At 43.7% G+C, this 21,600-nt stretch overlaps 1 pseudogene; it reads right to left on the bottom strand.

Annotated features, from left to right (window-relative positions):
• LOC137383603 (cytochrome P450 3A30-like) overlaps window positions 1–21,043 on the bottom strand; it is a 32,974-nt pseudogene extending 11,931 nt beyond the window's left edge.
• Between the last annotated feature and the right edge of the window lie 557 nt (window positions 21,044–21,600).

The following is a 21,600-nucleotide window of genomic DNA, read 5'->3' as shown; positions in this document are numbered from 1 at the left end:
CAGGGCGAGTGATTTGTTTCCTCCTGGGGGTGGGGTCGGCACATGCAAACAGTCTGGGCCTCTGTCCTGCCCCCCACTTCCCCAAGGGAAAAATCCAGCCCATTGGCTCTCAGAGCAGTGTCCCATCTTCAATACCATTTTAAAATTTTCTTCATATTATTCATCTGCTTCCTTTTCAAAGCAGTAATGGATTCTGTTTTTGGTTAGACATTCAATATCCTAACAATCCTCTGCAGAAATATAATTTTGCCTAACCTCTCCTTTCAATGGTTTTAAATTTATGCCCTCTAGTGACCAACTCCCCAACCAGTGGAAACGTTTTTCCATCTTTACCTTGACAAAATTTTGAACTGTCTCTAATCCAGTAAAAATGCCCCACTTTCTCAAATCTCTCTTCAGCACTAAAACCTCTCATCCCTGATTTATCCCAGTGAAGCTCTCCAAACCCTCACTAGTGTCTGTTAAACACGTCAAGGAGACATTTACTCCACATTGGGCAGGTTGGAATCAATTCAGACTCTTGATCTTCAATCAATTTAACCAACTTTACTTTGAATCCAAGATGTTCAACTTGACAAACAAACGCCAGCATTTCTCCTGCACAATCACTGACAGGCACTTCTCCTAATTTTTAATTATCAACAACTCTGCTGTAAAGGCATCCCCAGTGTCGGACGACATCCTCTAATCCAATTGACTGCAACAATATCTTTGTCTCATTACAGCCAATACTGTCCATCAACTAAATAAATTCCAGTTTTGCTCTGGACATTTAATGGAGCAAAGTCCAAACAGGTGGTGAAGCTCCAGGGCACCAAGTGTCAAACTAATTATACACTATAGCTGTCAGTCATAAAACAAATGCCGAAAGGAGATGGAATAGTTAGAGGCCTTCTTAAATATACAAGATTTCTAATCAACATTAACACAGACCAAGAGAAAAGATCAGACTGCTTTCACTCACACCAAGGTTACTTTTATAGTTACCTCTTCTCCTCCCTTACCCCCATCCCCCATCCCAACTTTTTCAATGAGATCTTCTATTCACAGGTCATCCAGGTGTTTATCTAACTACTGGGCTCCTAGTTCTGAAGAAAATACACATCATAAAACACCACAGGGGAGAATTTACACAGACTTCTCCTGATCTCCTGCTGTAACCTCAGCAGAAGCCCAAGAGAAAGGGCCATTGCACCCGCCAGTTCCACTTTACATTGGGAGATCGGAAATCCCAGCAACAATCCCAGGCGTGTGACTGTAGAACTATCTGCAACCAGTTTGAACACTTAAATTGCACGCCTGGCTGGTAAACCTCAGCAACTGCAATAGAACACAATATTCCCCAAGTACCCGCCTCTTCTAATTATACCAATATTGTTATAGTCACTTCCTTTCTCGTTATTGAAAGAAGGCAGAGAAGGATGGTCAGTGTTGAGGGAGGAAGAATGGCAGAACAGGTGCAGGAACCCGAAACATTTCAATGGTTAGTTTAACACTCACGGTGTGCACTCCTTTTTGTCTCTTTGCCTTCAAATCTGCCAAAACGTTCACGAAAAATATATTCACATCTCTAGGGAAGAAGGTGAAACCAAATTTTGCCAAGATTGGAATAAGGACAGGAAACGCCACTGGAATAAAGAAAAAAGAAAAAACAAAATCATACAGATAAACAACAGCAGTGGCCCTGCACACACAGGTTTTGAAAGGAGGACAAGGAGGAAAGAAAGCGAGACACAGACACTTTTATAAAACCACCTTCCACAGGAGGTCCTCAAAGGGTTTTACAACCAATGAAATATTTCTGAAATGTAGTCATGATTGTGATGTAGGAAATGCAGCAGTCAATTTACATACATCAAGGTGCCACAAACAGCAATGTGATAATGAACAGAAATTGTTTGTGATGCTGTTTGATACTGCCAAGAAACTTGGAGAACTCCCCGTTCTTCAAAATAGTCCCAGGGGATCTTTAAAACCTGAGAGGGCAGACGAGGTCTCGTTTTAACGATTCATCTGACAGATGGCTCCTCTGATAGTGTCGTACTTACTCCGAGTTCTGCACTGAAGTATCAGCCTGAATTATGTGCTGAGGTCTCTGGAGTGGGACATCTACACAGAACCTTCCAACTCAGAAGTAAGAGTGCTACCCATTGCGATGGATTCTGAACTTGCTCTTGACAGAGTTTCCTTTCAACCCCCTCTTAACAAGCCATAGAAGTTTACAGCATAGGAGGCCATTCAGCCATGACTGTCAGCTCTTGTATAAAGCAAACCAAAACTAATCCTGCTACCCCTAATCTCTTCTACGGTCCTGCATCTTCCTCTGCTTTTTAAAAAAAATTCATTCATGAGATATGAACATCACTGGCAAGGTGTTCCCAAGCGTCTGTTGCCCTTGTCTTTGTAGGTGGTAAATGTTGCAGGTTTGGAAGGTGCTGTCGAAGGAGCCTTGGTGAGTTGCTGCAGTGCATCTTGTAGATGGTACATACTGTTGCCACTGTGTGCCAGTGGTGGAGGGAGTGAATGTTTAAGATGGTGGATGGGGTGCCAATCAAGCGGGCCACTTTGTCCTGGATGGTGGCGAGCTTCTTGAGTGATGGTGGAGCTGCACCCATCCAGGCAAGTGGGGAGTATTCCATCACACTCCTGACTTGTATCTTGTAGATGAGGGACAGGCTTTGGGGAGTTAGGAGGTGGTTTACTCGCCACAGAATTCCCAGCCTCTGACCTGCTCTTGTAGCCATAGTATTTATATGGCTGGTCCAGTTAAGTTTCTGGTCAATGGTAACCCCTAGGATGTTGATGATGTGGCAATGATGGTAATAGTAAAATAGTTGAAAATAGTAAAGTAACTAGCGGTAAGCTTAATACATAAAAAAGGAAAATAAAATAAATAATTGAATAAAATAATTAAGTGGTTAATTAGAACACAATAAGGATGGCAGGACAGGTGATGTGTCAGAGCTTCAGCACGTGGGAGCTCCCGGATGCCAGTGTGATCCAGGGCAATCACGTCTGCAGTAAGTGTTTGCAGCTCAAAGAGCTTCTGCTCAGAGTCACTGAACTGGAGTCCGAGCTGCAGACAATGTGACACATCAGAGGAGGAAAGTTACCTGGACATTTTGTACCAGGAGGCAGTCACACCCCTTAGGATAGGGTCTTCTGATTTGGTCAGTGGTCAGGGACAGGGGAGTGTGGCTGCAGCTGAGACAGGTAAAGAGACTTAGAGGGTAGGAGTGCAGGAGCCTCAGCCTTTGTGATTGTCCAACAAGTATGAGGAAGGATGTAAATGCATTGGAGGCAGTACAGAGAAGGTTTATTGACTAATACCTGGAATGGGCAGGCTGTCTTACGAGGAAAGATTGGACAGGATAGGCTTGTATCCGCTGGAATTTGGAAAAGTATGAGGCGACTTGATTGAAACATATACAATCCAGAGGGGTCTTGACTGGGTGGATGTGGAAAGGATGTTTCCCCTTGTGGGAGAATCTAGAAATAGCGGTCACTGTATAAAAATAAGGGGTCGCCCATTTAAGACAGAGATGAGGAGAAATATTTTCTCTGAGGGTCGTGAATCTTTGGAATTCTCTTCCTCAAAAAGGTGGTGGAAGCAGAATCTTTGAATATTTTTAGGCAGAGGTAGACAGATTCTTGATAAACAAGGGGGTGGAAGGTTATCGGGGGGTAGGTGGAAATGTGGAGTGATCAGTTCAGCCTTGAACTTATTGAATGGCGGAGCAGGCTCAAAGGGCCCAGTGGCCTACTCCTGCTCCTAATTCGTATATTTGTAATGCTGTTGAATATCAAGGGGAGATGGTTAGATTCTCCCTTATCAGAGATGGTCATTGCCTGGCATGAATATTACAAATATTTATCCATTTTCTATTTTGTTATGGTCACTGCTTTAACCTCTCCTTCTTATATCCTGTTCTCTTCATGCTCCAATGGGTTGATGGTTAAAATTAGAACTGAAAAACTCTCTAACCAGTTTGAGCAAACTGTACAGAAAAGCCAGCTCACTTGGACCAGATTTAGATGTAGCAGGGAGTCTAATGGTGTCTGCCGTTAGACTTGCCCCTCCACCTTTAGCTTAAAAAGATTTTCCCACAAAGTTGCTGGAAGTGTGAGGAAGGGATAACAGGGCACCTGGAACCCGAGTGAACAGAGCAACTAACAGGATATCTTCTTAACCAAAGAGACTCAGAAAAAAAAAATCACTACACTAGCTCAATTAAACAAAGCAAAAATTTTGAATCACTTACTAGCAACAATAAGTATAGGGTTGAAGAAGTTGAAGTCTATTAGTTTCTTGATGTTGTTGACAAACGGATCATCGGGGTTGTTGATGGAGTCGACATCCACACTGAATGCAGTGCTGGTAACCACATCCAAGCTGTATGTTCCAAAGGTACTGGCAAAAGAGAAATGTGTTTATTACAATTGGTCAACAGCTGAAAGAAAGAAATCTTCTGCCAGTCGACAGCTGTTTGACCAACTGGTCTAAACTGGCATTTTTGCTCCACACATGCCTTCTCCCACCCCTTTCTCTTCCAACCTTATCAGCATATTATATTCCTGTCTCCTGCATGTACTTATCCAGCTTCCTCTTAAGTACATCTATACCAGTCGCCTCAACTACCCCTTGTGCTCGCAAGTTCCACATTCTTAACACTCTTTGGATAATGACAGTTCTCCCAAGTTACCAGTTGGATTTGTTGATGATTTATATTTACAGCCCTCACTGTTCCTCTCTGCTGCAAGTGGAAACATCTCCATGTTTACCCATCAAACCCGTTCAACATTTTAAAGACCCTGATTAGGTTACCCTTCAGCCTTCTCTTTTCAAGAGAAAAAACAAAGAGTCCCAACCTTTTCCTGGTTAGTATAGCCCCTCAGTTCTGGAATCATCCTCGAGAGTCTTGTATTTACACCTTCACCAGTTACTTTATAACTCTCATAATATGTTGCTGTTATTTGAATTAAAATCAATCTACAGAGTGAAACAATCACCCACTGTGAAGGAATTTCTGGTTAGACCAGAACAAGACCCAAACAGAATCAACTGATGAATCTTGGAAGGAAGATAATCTAACACCATGTCCTCTGGCTTGTGCTTTAAAACCCAAGAAAATGGAAACAGAAAATAAAAGTCAGCTCCTCTCAGTTCAAGTGGGTTTTAAACATTGATGCAGCCACAATGGGTGGAATCTTATCGGCTTTGTTTTTAAGCACGGGCCAGGATCATTTCCGGGTCCCAACCCCGACGGTTTGAGGTTTACCTGTGCAACCGTCCGAGAGACTTTTGAACGTGCAAAAATAAAGTGTTGCCACAGCTACCAAGCCATCATTGAGCAGGGCAAGCCCCCTTCAAAGGATGGTGTATGGGCACAGCTGTGACCCTCTGATCCCTGCAGCTGGGGAGAAGGGTGTGAGTGGGGGGGGGGGTGTAATTAAATGAGGCCTCACAGGCCACCTCCGGCCATCTGCCGGGCTTTGGCCTCAGCAAGGAGCCATCCACTGCAGCAAGATCACAGCGACATCACCAAACTGCCCCCAAGTGACCACTTAATTGCCACTAATTCACTACCCACCGCTGCTGGGTGGGTATCCAGTATCAGGATGACCCCACCTCCAGCAAGAATACTCGGAGGTGGGATCGCATTGGGTCGACGACCCGATGCCCACCTTTCTAAAATATTCACCCCTCGCAGCTAAGATTCCACCCAACATGTTAGAACATGGAGTAAAATGCAACTGTAGTGGGAAAAAAAACCAGAGGAACTGTCACAACAGTTCATTCCCACAGAACAGCTCAAGGTGACATTGGGGAAAACTAGAGAGCAATTCATTCGCTTCTTGGCCATCTTTGGGGGGCAGGCGGGGAAGAAGATAAATAGAAGGAGTTAAATTCCTCATAAGGATAAAAATTTATGTGTGGTTTTCCAGTATGGAAGCTGCACGTTTCTGAGCTTCAATGAGAAGTTATTATGTCCCATCAAAACCAGACAATAAGCCAGTAAAACTGGTTAACACAGAACAAGCAGTCAGTTCATAGAAGAATCAACGAATGTCAAACTAATTTCACTCGGAGAACAGTGTGAATTAGCAGATTTTTGGAGAAAAGTGAAAATAATTTGATGAATTTGTTGTGGAGGAATGCAGATCTGTAATCAGACAGACAAATTACTCACTCCTTCATGTCGGCAGTTTCATTCAGCTTTGCTTTCTTTTCTGAACTTTTCACAAGATTTTCTGTGTAGTGACTAATTATTGAACACATCTGGGGAGGGAGAAAAAGCACAACCAAAGTACAGGATGTACAGAAAGCTAATCTAGACCCAAATATGGTTGTATGCATTACTGGAGATTTCATCACATGACCACCTGTCTCCAACACCCCCTCCCCTCCCCCACCCCCCCACACATACCCCCCACTCTGACCATTGGTCATTTGTCAATCTCATGGTGCATCACCTTCCTATCCAATCAGAAAGAGAATAGACCCTTCATTCCCAGATTGGATGATATTTGACTGTCAAACAGCATATTATCCCATGTCTAATATTTTTATAACGAGTAAACAAACTGTTCAAAGAATTCCTTTTAGAAGAATTTTCTCTTGGGTCGCTCGCTGCTCCTGGAGATTTGTCTCAAAATCCTGGAGACTCCAGGGTAATCCTGGGGGAAATGGTAACTCGAGACACAAATGATCTGGAATCACTGAAATTTCGTGAATTCCTTCTTAAAACTCTTGCTTGTACTGAGGTTTGTATCCATACTGGCCACCTCAATGAATTCTTGGTCAGGAGCAGATCTTCTCCCTTAGAAAATGGCCGACTTCACTCTGAAATCAGAAGCAGGCAGACCAGATCTATAACAATATGGAGAGCAGGTGACCAGGGCATTAAGTGGGAATCCGACCAAAGCTGATTATCTCAGCTGCTACACAGGTTAGAATACAAGACCTCTGATGTTGTTCTCTATTCTACATGCTTCTTCTTGTTCCTACTCAGAGCAGAACTGACAAGGTTGAACAGTTATAGGATCATTTGTTACCTCCAGATTTGGCTATTCCAAATCTCTATTGGCCAGTCTCCCACCTTCAACTCTCCATAAATTTGAGTTCACCAAAAAGTCTGCCCTAGTTCTAATTTGTATCAGGTCCCATTCATTCATCATCACTGCGCTTGCTACCTGCATGGGCTCACAATCTTATCTCTCAAATTTAAAATTCTCATCCTGCTCTTCAAATCCTTCCATAATCTCTCCCCTCTCTATCTCTGTAACCTCCTCCGGCCCTACAGCCCTCCTAGATCTCGGTGTTCCCCAATTCTAGCCTCTGGTGCATCCTTAATTTTCTTTGCCCCACCATTGGTGGCCTGCCTTCAGCCACCCAGGCCCCATGCTTCGGAATTCCTTCCCTAAACCTCTCCATCTCCATCTTTCCTCCTTTAAGAGGCTCCTTCAAACCTATTGTGACCAAGCTTTTGGTCGCCTGCCCGAATATCACCTCATGAGGGTCAGTGTCAAATTTCAACCAATGCTACTTTGAAGCACCTTGGGATATTTTTCGGTGAAAGATGCTCTATATTTGCAAGTTGTTGTTGTTAACTCTCAGTACCTGCTCACATCAAGAGAAAAATATATGTATTTTTTTTAAATAAAAGCAGGGAAGGAAAATGGAAGCCATACCCTGCATCAACTTAATTTGGCATCAACTACGTCAAAACCAGTCACATTACTGATATTTACACCTGCATATCCTTGTGTTGCAGAATGGAAGTCAACAAGCTGATAGTCGCAGGATACAAGTTATTTGTGACAGCACTTTGGCTAAGGGAGTATCGACGAATGGACATATTGGCCGGGATTTTGTCTTGGTGATGGGGATCTCAACCACCGGCGAGAGCCTCACATCGCCTCCTCTGGGGAAGGCCCACCAAATCAAATGCCGATTAGGCACTTAAGTCGACAGCGGTGGGCCTTCCCAGTGATCAAGGACCCCGGCGACAGATATCCTACCTGTTGAGAACTGTCCCCCAGAGGCTAGCAGCTCCTTAATTGTATAGCTGCTGCCGGTACAGCACTCATCCAAGGCCCTACAACTAGGCCACAGGTAAGTCACAGCTGAAGGGGTTATGAGGGATGGGGATCAAAGGGGAGTGGAATGTAGGAGGGTTGGCAGCAAGGGCAGGTGGGTGGCTCTCAGCAGGCCCACCCCTTCCCGATACCAAGTCCCTCGTTGAAGCACTAAGTGCCTTTTAACAGCAACCCCTCCCCCCACGGATGAGGCCCTTAATTGCCTCAACTGGCAGCAGGATAGGAAGGCCATTCACATTTTGGGTTGCGGGGCTCTCCCCCCCCACCCACCTGCCCAATTATATGCTCTCCCCACCTCCAAACCCAACACGGGGGACAGGATAAAATTCCCCCCATTGGGTTTGGTTTCGTTTTTTAAAAAAATTCTTTCGGTATACCTACAAGAAAAAAAAGCAAATTACCTGAATTTATATTATGTCTTTAAATGTAGGAGAAGTCCCAAGGTGCTAGCAAAATTAAATGGATGCCAAGGCAAAGGAGGAAATATTAGGAGGGGTAGCCAAAGGTCAGTAAAACAGGTGGTATTTAAAAGGAGGAGGGGGATTTGGACAGGTAGTGAAGCTAAGGCAGTGAATTACTGTGTGGAGCCAAGGAAGCTGAAAACATGGCCACCAATGGTGAGGTGAGGGGGTTGGAGTGGGGAAAAGGCCAGAGTCAGAGTCAGAGAAACACAGTTTGGCGGCGGGATGGGGACGTTGCAGCTAAAAATAGAAACCATTAAATCATTGGAAGGCTGAAGAGATTTTGTTCACTCGGCCAGAGTTTAAAAAAAAAACTCATGAAACCACTCAACTGTGAAGAATTGCCTATTGAATGACTACATAAATAAACTAGCAAAAAAAAAGCAACTTGAAATACCTATTGGACAGCTGTGTAAACAAACAGGCTTAATGCTGGAAGCTATACACACAGACAAGCTGCTGCTGTCAATCATATCAGCCAAGAGAGAGTTTCTTAAAGGGGAAACAAGTGCAGAGTCCCAGAACCAGATCTTAAAGCAAGTAGTAAAGCAAGAGAACAGCAGGAACATGGATACCAATATTCCCAGCATGAACTGGAAAGCCTTGGGTACCCTATCCACGTTCAAACTGTTCCAACAAAGAATGAAATTATGCTTTACAGACCAAGTAATTACAGAACCAGAAAAACAAGCTGTAAAAATTCTGATAGCAATAGGAAATGAGGGATTGCACAGAATCAATACCTCAGGCACATCTGAAGAGGACCAGAAAGATCCTGCAAAGATATGGAAAGTGCTGGAAGATCAGCTCAGATTAAGAGTGAATTTCACAATTCACTGCCTAGAATTGATATTCTACAGGCAACAGCCACAGGATTCAACAGACCTGTTTGTCAGTAAATGCCAAAGTAAGGGCAATGAATGCAATTTTCAGAAGCTGAACTGTCAGACCTAATAATGGGGCTATTGATTTTATCAACACCCATTGAAGCATTTCAGAAAGACCTCTTGGGGAATAAGAAAGGTCACAGCATCGATGCACAGCTGAAAGATGGCAGGAAGTACGAAGCCAATGTAGCTGGACAAAAGCACCTACAAGCACTTGGTGCAGCCAATATCAGCACCATAACCAGGTCGAAAAGGGCAAGCAAGCTGTGTGGTAAATGTGGTTGGGCCCACTCACAGCAAAGTTGTCCTGCATTTCGAGATCTGCACTGGGCTCGCCTACGCAGGAATTCTGGCTCTGAATACGCAGCCAGAAGCTACTGTAGGACACAAGCCAACAGAAAACAGATGCAGCAATAAGGCAACAGCAGCAAGGAAAACTCCAGAGATCTGCATAATCACAAGCCAATATATGAGGTCCACAGCAAAATAGACCTGAGACAAGCAGAGAGAGAAGTAAGTCTCAGTCAGAAGACGAGCAAGCATTCCACATTGTGAACCCAACCCATCACCTTGATGAAGTTCAGCAACTGGAAACTTTCACCGCCATCAACATCATGTGCCCAAAGAAAGCTGGAAAATACACACACAAGGTCAAGATTGACACCGGCTCTAGTGCAAATATCCTACCAGTCAGAAGGCCCTGTGACAGAGGCAGCCCCTGTTATAAAGCAGTCGTGGCAGCCTTTAGGAACCCCCACGGGCACCTCCAAGATGAGGACAGAAGCCATGGGTATTTCAACTAGAGGAAAAGGAGTTGATCTATTGGGGAGTGGGATTGGGGGTCTTTACCTCTTTCAGTCTCCCACTGGTGAAGTTTGGTGAAAGCACACTTCGGATTCTCTTCCAATGGTCATCTTCCACAATCAGGATAGACTCTTCCAGTGGCCCATTCAGACCAAAGTTCTACAGAGAAAGTATGAAGTTATTTTTTTAAAACTGCACATTGGGTTCAATGACATATTAATTCATAAACTGATTTCAGCCAAGACTGCACAATGCACTCTGGCTATATGGGAAGGGATAATGTGTGTGGGGGAGGGGGGAGAACAATTGGATCCCACTGTGCCTATTTTGGGGCACAGGGCAAGGGCAAAATGTGGTAAAATCTCAGTGTTGTTTCCCACACCCCAAGGGCCCCTGAAATGCACCCAATGCCTGTTGGGCAAGGCGATCCTCAGGCCTCCCTGGTGGTGTTCACCTAAAACAGGCAGTGCATACATTAGCAGGTGCCTATTTCTGATCTAATTCTGGGAATTTGCCTGTATTGATTCACATGTACTTTATCTCAGTTCTTTGGTTTCTTATGTGGACTGACCAGAAATCCCTAAGTAGGCTGTTGGGAAACTAGCAACTAAAAAGTTACTTTTTTATGTGGCAACTTAACATTAACGTAGAGACAAGAGGAGCAGGAGTGAAGTTTCTGGCTCCACAGCTACACTGCCAGCCCACCTTCCTCCTGTTCACCTGCTTCCCCACACAGAACTACACAAGAGTCTGTCCTGGAGTCACAGACAATCCATATTGGTATTCGGCAAACTGGCACGGCTGCTCACTGGAATTATTCCAGTGAAGCTCCAGGTCCAACTTGGGATGAACCTCCGGTCTACTTCAGTTTGAGGTGAGGTTGGAAAAGGTAGGTCTGTTCTCCTTGGAACAGAGCAGGATAAGAGGTGACTTAATAGAGCTTTTCAAGATGAAGAAAAGTTTTGATAAGAGTAAATATGGAAAAATATTCTCTGGAAATTGAGTCAATAACTAGAGGTTATGGAATCAAAATCTTGTAAAAAGATTTAAAAAGGAGACAGGGAGGAACTTTTTTCACTTCGAATTGTGGGAAACTGGAACGCTTTACCTGAAAAAGGTGGCGAAAGCCGATTCCATAAATAATTTTAAGAGAGTTAGACAAGTACAAAGTACTTGAATTTGAGGAACTTACAGGTTTATTGACAAAAAGTGGGAATGGGGGACTGTGCAAGACTGCTCTTTCAAAAGCCAACACAGGCACAATAGGCCAAATGGCCTCGTGTGTATTAAGTTTCTAAGATTCTATTTCAGAGCTGAAAATTGGCCTGGTAAAAATCTGGAATGTCTTCCCCACAAGGCTGTGGATTCTGGGACAGTTACAAGACGGAGATTGATAATTAAGTAAAGGTATCAAGGGATTATGGAGCAAAGGCAGGTAAATGGAGTTGAGCGACAGATAAGCCATGATGTGATTGAATGGTGAAGCAGGTTCAAAGAACTGAATGGCCTACCTCGTTCCTAAACCAATTTATACCCCTTGTGTCTCAGTACCATTCTACAAAGGGTTGCCAGAGTGGGTCACTGACTGTGTAGCGAGGTTAGATGTTCATATTCTCCCACTGTGGGGTTCAAGGTTGGTGTGTTTCGTCCATCAGGATGCTGTACAAATCAACTGTTCCTAAATAAATACCTGTTAAATGCACAGTTTTCATCTTAATGCTCAATTTCCTCTTCCTTTCCCCTCCCACACCTTATCACAGTTTCTCTGGACAGTGACTGCACAAAATGTAGAACACTGTTGAATGTCATTACATATTTTATATATTATTTGCAAAGCTGTATGTTTACTGATTACTCTGCTCTAGTCAACTGTACCAAAGTGAATGCTCCTCTAAACAGTCAGCTTAATGAATAGCCAGAAATGTGATCATTCTGCAGCTGCTCCTCACAGTGTGAATTATTCCCCTTTGGCACCGAGGATTCTAGAGCACAACTTCACATCAAATAATCCCACCTTCCACAAAATACTTGAAATCTTGTATTTCCCTTTGATAAGAAAAAGATCCATGCTACAATTGGGATAGCACACAGAAAACCTGGAATATTTCATTTGGGGGATATAATTAACACAAAACTGCTTGCCTCAAATTGTCTACATCAATGAAACAGAAGTACGAGGAGGAACAAGTAGGAGGAGGAAGTGAGAAGACACGGGAAGAAGAGGAGGAGAATTAGTACAATGAAGAAGAGTGGGCAGTTGTACAACACACACAGCTGCTCAACTCTTGCTAAGACTTGTAGTTCATTGGGCTATCTTTGCTTTCAAAGAGCAGATGTGACATTAGATATTCACAAACTGAAGTATTCCATTTCAATAGATTATTGCCATTGCATGCACCATATACAGAGTACAAATATATATCATGGATTATAAGTATGCTCTATATCATGAGTTGCACACATCCCTCCAATCTCCACATTAAAAATCAATCAACTGTCGTGTTTCCATATGCATCAAGTTGTTTCACATCATAGGATTTATCACTTCCTACTGGTGCTATTTCTTTCACTAACTATTAAATGAATGAAATTACACATTTCAAACCCAAACATTCCCACAATACTCAGTGGGTTGTAAATTATAAATGGGCATTTCACTCTGCTTTACCGCACCCGCCCCCCCACCACCAAAAGAAGAAAAGTCTAGCCCCGGGGCTCCATAAAATTATCAGTGATTAGGATTCTTCACAGACCATGCAGGATATTGTACCTGTTTTTGCTGTTAATAAATCCCTCTCCTGTGTAACACAAATCAAGCTGAGAAAATTGTGTCAGAATTCAAGACAATTACACAATCTACTCCCCAAGGTGAGGGGTGCAAGTTCCAAGCAACAAGTCAGATAAAGCTTGGGTGAGATACACCTTCTACTCTACCTCAATTATATGGTTCAGTCCAAACTTCCAAAGGTCAAACTTGAACAGGCTATCACTGGGAATTTGGTTGAGATAGAAATAGGATACTAACTCACAGCATCAGCCCATTAGGTCTCCCCCATTAAACATACTCTTCTCCCACTCCCACCCCCCAACACATGCAGTTTTTTGTTTAAATAAGCTTGACCTTTACCCTGCATGCAATGAGATCAGAACATCAGATGGGGAAAAACATGGGAATCGAGTTGCACTGCAGCTGAACCACCAAAGTATGTCTAAATAGATGAAAGAAAACAAGGGCCTATTGTAGTCGTGAGAAAAAAGAGCAAATATCCCTCAGTGCAGGTCAATACTTACCCGTCTGTTGGTAAACAAAGTGTAAAACTCTTTTATGAAGACGGTTTTAATCAGGTCAGTATCCACGATGGAGAGAATGGGCTGCTGCCCATCATAAATCCTAAAGGAAAAGGCAGAAGTGTGACAAAGTGAATCTGGGCATTGGAGAAAGTGTATTGTCTGACTGGGGGAGTGGCCTGGGCAAACCCCACTAATCCAGACTTACTGCAACAACTTTGGGAGCTCTTGACAGCCAGGTCTCCATCAGTATAACAATATCACATGATCATTTGTAGATATATCCTTACTATAATAATGGTCAATGTCTCAAATTTCAGTATTTAATCCAGGCTGCAGTTACACTGCAACCAGATCAATGGGAAGCAGTCTTGTTTCACATTGGTATTGCAGCTGCAGCACAAGTGCAGCCCGAGTCAGGAGTTAGACTCCAACTGACACCAGAGTGAAGATGAGCAACCTCGCTCTGCTTCAGTTCAGACCCTGACAACCAATTTACAAGCCACAGGTTTCCTGTAAGTGCAAAGCCATAAACTGCATTGGTTGAATTTATAGGGGTTGAATTCCAATTGGCCTGCCCTGCTGGTATGATGGACCAAACTGCAACTCTGCTACTTGCCTGAGCTGCAGATCCTCTGCAAAATTGCAGGCACAGGGTATTAGTATAATTGGGGAAAGCCACTAGCACCTACAACAGTTTTTCAACAGCAACCACACAATTCACTCATGAACAGGCCAGAGAAACCCCAGCAGCAATACCTAAGGGGAGGAGTTCCAGAAAAACCTGGAAGCACAGATTTCACAGACTTCCTGCAGAATTTAACAGCAGAATGTATTTCAAACTTTTGTCACTTGTTTTCCAGCATAGCTGATTGACAGGCTGCCTAACTGTCAAGGAGGGTACACCTGCAGTACCAGGCCGCAGCCAGGGAGCAGACAGCAGGTAGGGAAAAAAGGCAATTGTTGTATGTTTGGTAAGCTGCCACTTTAATTAGACTAGCTTAGAGAGAGATTCTTTAGTCTGGAGTAAGTAGAACATTACCCTTTATTACATTATAACTATGTCCAGCTTCACACTGGTCTGTGTGACACCGCCAAAGCCACGCTGCATCTATCTTCAAGTCTCTCTCTGATGTGATCTCTTACATCATCAAGGTAGGAGGTATTCTTTACACTGTCTCAAGATTAACCCTTTCAGACCCTTATACTACAGTGATAACCTGGGGAGGGAGAGGGGAAAGAGACTGTTAGGAGAACATTGGAATAGTTGATGCCCAGGATACCCAGTCAAAATGTGTTACAAATAAAAAACATGCAAAATAGAGGAAAGCAGCCTCCTTAAAAGCTTTTACCATGTGACCCACCCCTCCAAAGAGTGCATTTGTTGCCCCCACCTCCCAGAGACCATCCTGGGCCAAAGAAACAGGAAAATGTAAAAGTTCCCAGGGAACAAAAATCACCTCCAGGATCAATTAACTTTGTGAGAATGATGGAACATTTCCTGGAGCCTCCTCTGAATTCTTGTCAGTTCTCAATGGATGGAATTCCTGGGGTAGCCTGGGAAGATCTCCCAGACATGCTCCCTTGCTGTAGGGAGCACGGACAGAAGATTCAGGCAACCCTCCCACCCACTGCCAGAATTTCTGGCAACAGAGGAAACGGGACAATTCCCAGCAGAGTGGGGCTTCACCCCCATCTTTCCAGTTCCTTGAAGGGAGAAGTGCCCCACCTGTGTCTAAACCCAAACAGAGTGAATTTCAGACTCAGTGTAAATGCACCATTGGAGACATTTCTTCAGTTTGAATGTTTGCAAAAGAACCAAATCTATTAAGGTTTAGCAACCCCTCCCCACCCCACACCCTGCTGAAAACTGCACAACTCAATATAAATGTAACATCCTTGAATGCAATGATAAAAGTGAAGGTACTCCTGCCAACAGTGTACATCAATGTACTAGAAGTGCTAGAATTGAATGCATCAGTACCAAGACTACTTGGAATGATCTGTGCCTTTAAACTATGTTTATGACCTGTACAGCACTTCTTGGACTACATTTTACATTACTGGAGTAAAATGCATTTTTGAAAAGGATAAAAGTCCATATCTTCATATACATTATGGCTGATGAAATGAACTCACCCCCACATCTTTCCATACTTCTTGTAGCATTCTGTATCAAACTGAAACATACCCTGACCAGGAAGAAAACAAAAATCAAAGATGTTCACATAATACAAAAAGTGGAACAATCGTTACTTAATCGGAATGTGGGGTCACTAGGAGCGAAAATATATTTGCTTCTATTGTTTTGATGATAAAGAACATACACAAATTACAAAAGCAAAATACTGTGGATGCTGGAAATTTGAAATAAAAAAAAAACAGGAAATGCTGGAAATACACAGCAATTCAGGCAGCAACTGTGGAGAAAGAAACAGAGTTTATGTATCAGGAACGCATCTTTTCAACTTCATTTCACTCTCACATCTTACATGTGTGCAATCATGTGATCTCAAAAGAACCAATCACAGGAGACAGTTTGAAAACACTTTCAAAGATGGAAACAGGCCATTTGGGCCAACTGGTCAATGCCAGTGTTTATGCTCCACACGAGCCTCCTCCCATCCTATCAGCAGGACTTTCTGCTCCTTTCTCCTTTGTGTGTTTATCTCGCTTCCCCTTAAATACATTAATGTGATTCGCCTCAGCCACTCCTTGTGGTAGCGCATCCCACACGCTGGGGGAGGGCAGCTGCTGTTAGATGTACAATTCTCCCACTGGATTCTGCAGTGGCAAATGGAAACAACTCAACCAGCAGAGAATGGAGGGCACTGTAAACCCACAACTGCTCCCACCACACTACCATGATATGTGGGATGGGGGTCCTGCATCTCCATGTCCTTATCTCACCTGCTGGCTGGGCGAGCAGGGCTCTTTCAAAGACAGACAAAAATACAGACCTGTGATCTTGCCCACATTGTGTGTGTTGTGGGGGGTGAGAGTCAGGAAGGTAGCAGGGTGGCACAGGTAGTGTAGTATACATCCCATATATCATTTCAGGTGATCGGATGGAGGTGTGGCCTGACTGAGTAAATAGTGTCGTTTGGATGAGAAGCTGCATCGAGGCCCCGTCTGCCCTCTCGGGTGGAGGTAAAATATCTCACAGCACTATCTCAAAGAGCAGGGGAGCTCTCCCCGCTGTCTGGACAAGATTTATCCCTCAAACCAACATCACCAAAACAGATTCTCTGGTCATTATATTATTGCTGTTTGCAAATTGGGTGCCACATTTCTTACATTTTAACACTTCAAAAATGCTTCAATGGCTGTAAAGTGTTTTGAGATATCCTGAAGTTGTGAAAGGCTCTATATAAATGCAAGATCTTTCTTTAAGGCCACTCCATTAACATCGTTCAATGCCGACATTCATCAGCAGTATAAATCAGACAGAAAAGAAAACAACTGAAGGAAACATTCGGACCAAAAACTTGGTCCATTGAGAGATATTAGGGGCGGGGTGGGGGGGAAAGAGGGAAAATCATAAAAGGTCTAAGCCGAGAGGTTTAGGGGCATTTCCAGAGCTTAGGGTCTAAATGGTTGGTGATGCTGCTGCCAATGGTGAGGTGAAAGAAGTGCTGGATGCAAAGCAGCCCAAGGATCGAGGAACGCAGAGTTCTCAGAGAGTTTAGAGATTTCACAGATAGGGAAGGGTGAGGCCATGGAGGGACTTAAACACGAGGATGAGAGTTTTCAAACAAGTGAGGTGTTCAAGGGCCAGGAGTCACTGTCGGTTGGTGAGGACAGAGGTGATGGGTGAATGGGACTTGGTATGAATTAGAACACAAGTCATAGTTGAATTTTGGATGAGCTTCAATTTATGGATGGTGGAAGTTGGGAGGCAGCCAGGAGATCATTGGAATAGACAGGTCAGGAGGTGCAGAAGGTATGGATGAGGATTTTAGCAGCAGGTGGCATGAGGCAGGGCAGACACGAGCTAAACCTCCTGCTCCTTCCCTTCACCCTGGTCTAACTGGTGATTCATCAGCTGTGGATAACTGGGCATTGGGTGACGGGATCTCAGCTGCCTGCTAGAAGTACCAAAGAATCATTTCTCTCCATTCCCTCCCACAGAGAAGCCATTTAGCCTGCAGTGTTCAGCAGACAGTCCTCTTATATCAAGATCCACACTGCCTGTTTTACTTTCAATTAATAAACATCACCAGGTAGAGTTTCAGCTTTAGCAGTAAATCAAGAAAATTCTCTCAAAATTGCGCTGGTTACATTACAGTTCAAGTTTCCACTAAATGTATTTGCACAATTACAAACATAAAATCTTCCAGAAACTGACAAGATAGTTTCTTTATTTTTCTCTCCATTAAAAAGTGTTGATGCATTGTCGGGTGATAACCTGGTGCCGTTTTATTAATATAGGGGAGAACGGGTTTATCAGCAAGAATAAGTAGTTTTAATAAGGCGTCCACTCTGAGCAATACAATTTTTTTTAAAAATCACCGACAATGATTTAAAACGATACTAAATCATTTAATAGCTTCATTGGTGCACATTAATCAATTTCTTAGTAAATTAAATTTTTGATCTGAAAAATTTTAAAACATGTCAACTAGTGCCTGTGCACCCAAGATAATGGAGCACAGTTTGAAGAGCCTTCCCAAACCAGCACAATCAGCAAAATGCTGCCATATTGGCCTGGGGGCGTGGCCAATTTTGGGAGTGAGGCCTGAGCAAGGTAAATGGAATCTTGAACCAGAATAAAAAGATCTCTCTCAAACCTCCTAGCAACCAGTACAAGAAATAGTCAGAAGCCTGGAAGTAGGTCACCTGCTAATCCACTTGGGCTGAGGAGAAAGGAAATTAAAATGTATTCTTGTCACCATTTGAAAAAATAAACACTTTTTTTTTTCATAAAAACTTGAACAATTATAAGACATTGAGAAAAGACTGGATGCATAATTCAGTTGCATAGTGATGCTGGAGCTTTCTGGAAGCAGCAGCTTGCGGCGAGGCAAGGCCTACTCAAAATGGCGCCCATGCAGGTGTCCTCAGCATGCACAGGAAGCCTGTGAAGCAGCACTATCCTGACGTCCCACAGCCTAACCAGCTGATGTGACGCCAGGATCCTGAATTTGGACAGCACTAGTCCTGGCAATGTAGTCTTCCAGCACTCTGCAAAGACCAGGCACCAGGTTGTAACATGCTTGAAGACCAGGCACCCAAATTGCAGGCAAAATAGTTGATGACAATTTTTTTTTAATTTTGGAAAGTGTTCTGGAGGTCTTGTGTTGAGTTCCTGGATTCAGCAGGGACTGTTGCTGCATCCTGAAAAGGAAGGCAGAAGAGTTGGTACCTGTGCACACAAAGGCAACAACAGATAGAGAGGTAGCAGTGACAGTGGCTCTGGGTCTGCAGCACAATGGGAGATGGAGCAGAGGCTGCAGAGAGGGCAAGTACCGTGCAATGCACTCTGCCAACCTGGAGCTGGAATCCTCCATACTCCTTGACAGTCTCAGGAGGTTGACAGGCCAGCCAATGCACCCAGCATCTCAGTGTTCTCCTGTACGCTGCCCCATCGAGGTCTTCATCTATTTCTGGCCCATTGTGTTCCATCCAATACATTCATTGCCATTACTTTGTGTATTTGCCTTTTTAAACAATTTTTTAAAAAAGAATCGATGCATTCATTAGCCAAGCTGTTAAATGAATTCTTTTGTACCACTGCAGTCAGTCCAGGGATGAAACACTGGCATTGCCAATCACAGGGACACGAGTTCAAACCAGACTTTATAGACACTCAGCGAGATTGTCCTTCAGCAGAACTTCTCCAATTTTAGCTGGTTCATTAAATGAAACACTTACACTGCAGCATCAAGAGAGACACAGAGTCAGAGTCAGTCATTCAGTTAACACCACCCCTGCTCTGCATGGAGTCTCCTCTCACCCAAACATAGAAAACTATAAGCAGGAGCTTTGAAGACGTCTCTCTCAGCTCTCAGTTAAAGGAAGAAGCAGTGCGATGGTAGAATAGTTTCATAATAGGTGATGTTCTAACTAGAGTTATTAACATGGTCAAGAGAGGGAAATAAAACATACCTTTCTGTAATGTAGATATGTTCTAATGAATGGCAGTAGCCTTGGCCCTAGAACTCCAATCCGTTTAAATAACCCATATGGTGAAACACTGTACCTGCAAATTGAATTGAACTGATTACAATCCTGATCAACAACAAAACCTAAAATTGGTTAGTACGAGTCACATCAAATATACCCTCCCGTACATAAATCCCTCAAGGACAGAGCGTTCGGGGAACAGAGTGTTTTGTAAACTGACAGCTAAAGTCGGGATTTTGGTGCAGAGGCGGAGGAGGTGTTGCTTTTGATTCTTTTTATTTTACCTCCAGTAGCTGGTGAGTGTTCCTCTTTTTCCTCCAAGCTCAGACAGTAACTTGCTAGTACGTTACTAAATTAGGAACTGGTTAACTAATCAAATAAATCAATAAATAAGGTTAGACAGACATAGCAGGGCAGATGTTGCGCCATAATTGCACAGGTGGGAGTTAGTGAAATCATTGTATTCATGGACAACCATATCTGTAATAAGTGTATGCAGCTTGAGTAACTTGGGCTCAGTGTTGCTCAGCTGCAGTCTGAACTGCAGACATTGTGGGACATCAGGGTGGAGGAGAATTGCCTGGACACTTTATTCCGAGAGGTACTCACACCGATTTATTTATTTAATTTTATTTCATTTAGAGATACAGCACTGAAACAGGCCCTTTGGCCCACCGCGTCTGTGCCGACCAACAACCACCCATTTATACTAACCCTACAGTAATCCCATATTCCCTATCACCTCCCTACACTAGGGGCAATTTACAACGGCCAATTTACCTATCACCTGCAAGTCTTTGGATGTGGGAGGAAACAGGAGCACCCGGCGAAAACCCACGTAGACACAGGGAGAACTTGCAAACTCCACACAGGCAGTACCCAGGATTGAATCCGGGTCGCTGGAGCTGTGAGGCTGTGGTGCTAACCACTGCGCCACTGTGCCGCTTGGTTAAGTAGAACGTTAGAGTTGGTCAATGGTCAGGGACAGGAGGGTGTGACTGTGAGTCAGGCAGATATAGGGGATTCAGGATGTAGTGACAAAGGAACCTCAGTCCTTGACTTTGACAAACAGGTAGGAGGTGGTTGCTAACTGTGTGGAAGAGAACAAGGAGTGCAGGGTGGATGAGCAAATTGACCATAGCACCATGGTGCAGGATGCCATTCAAGTGGAGGGAGTGAAAAGGAATGTGGTAGTGCTTGGGAACAGTATAGTCAGGGGGATAGATACTGTTTCTCTGCAGCCGACACAAGGAGTTCCAAAGGTTGTGTTGCCTGCCCGGTGCTAGGGTTAAAGACATCACCTCGCAGCTGGAGACAAACTTGGGAGTGGGAGGAGGAGGATCTAGTTTTCATGGTGCGCATAGGAACCAACGTCATGGGTAGAATTAGGAATGATGTTCTGCTGAGACTGTTAGGGTCCAAATTAAAACCTCAAAATGTAATCATCTCTGGATTGTTACTTGAGCCACATGCCAATTAGCATAGGGTCAAGCAGATTACAGAATTAAACACGTGGCTCAAACAGTGCTGTGGGAAGAAGGGGTTTCGGTTCATGGGGCATTGGCACCAGTACTGGGGAAAAGCTGTTCTGTTGGGATGGGCTCCACTTAAACTGGGCTGGGATCAATGTCCTGGTGAATTGAATAACTGGGGCTGTGGATGGGGCTTTAAACTAAAAGCAGGCTGACAGAAGGGTGATTTAGAAATCTAAACAGAAAGGCTGAAGCAACAGAGTAGTGTAGCAATTTGGGTAAAGACAAGCAGAGTGGGACAGGAAGGAACAGAGAATTTAACAGTGATATTCATTGATGCACTAAGGTCCACACAAAGAATAGGATTAAAAAATAAAAAATTAAAGGCTCTTTATCTGAATGCACAAAGCATTCACAAGAAGATAGATGAACTAGGGGCACAAATAGGGATAACTGGTTTGG

The sequence above is a fragment of the Heterodontus francisci genome, chromosome 24 (genome assembly GCF_036365525.1).
Source record: "Heterodontus francisci isolate sHetFra1 chromosome 24, sHetFra1.hap1, whole genome shotgun sequence".
NCBI classification, from domain to species: domain Eukaryota; kingdom Metazoa; phylum Chordata; class Chondrichthyes; order Heterodontiformes; family Heterodontidae; genus Heterodontus; species Heterodontus francisci.
This window is presented reverse-complemented; position numbering and strand designations above follow the sequence as displayed.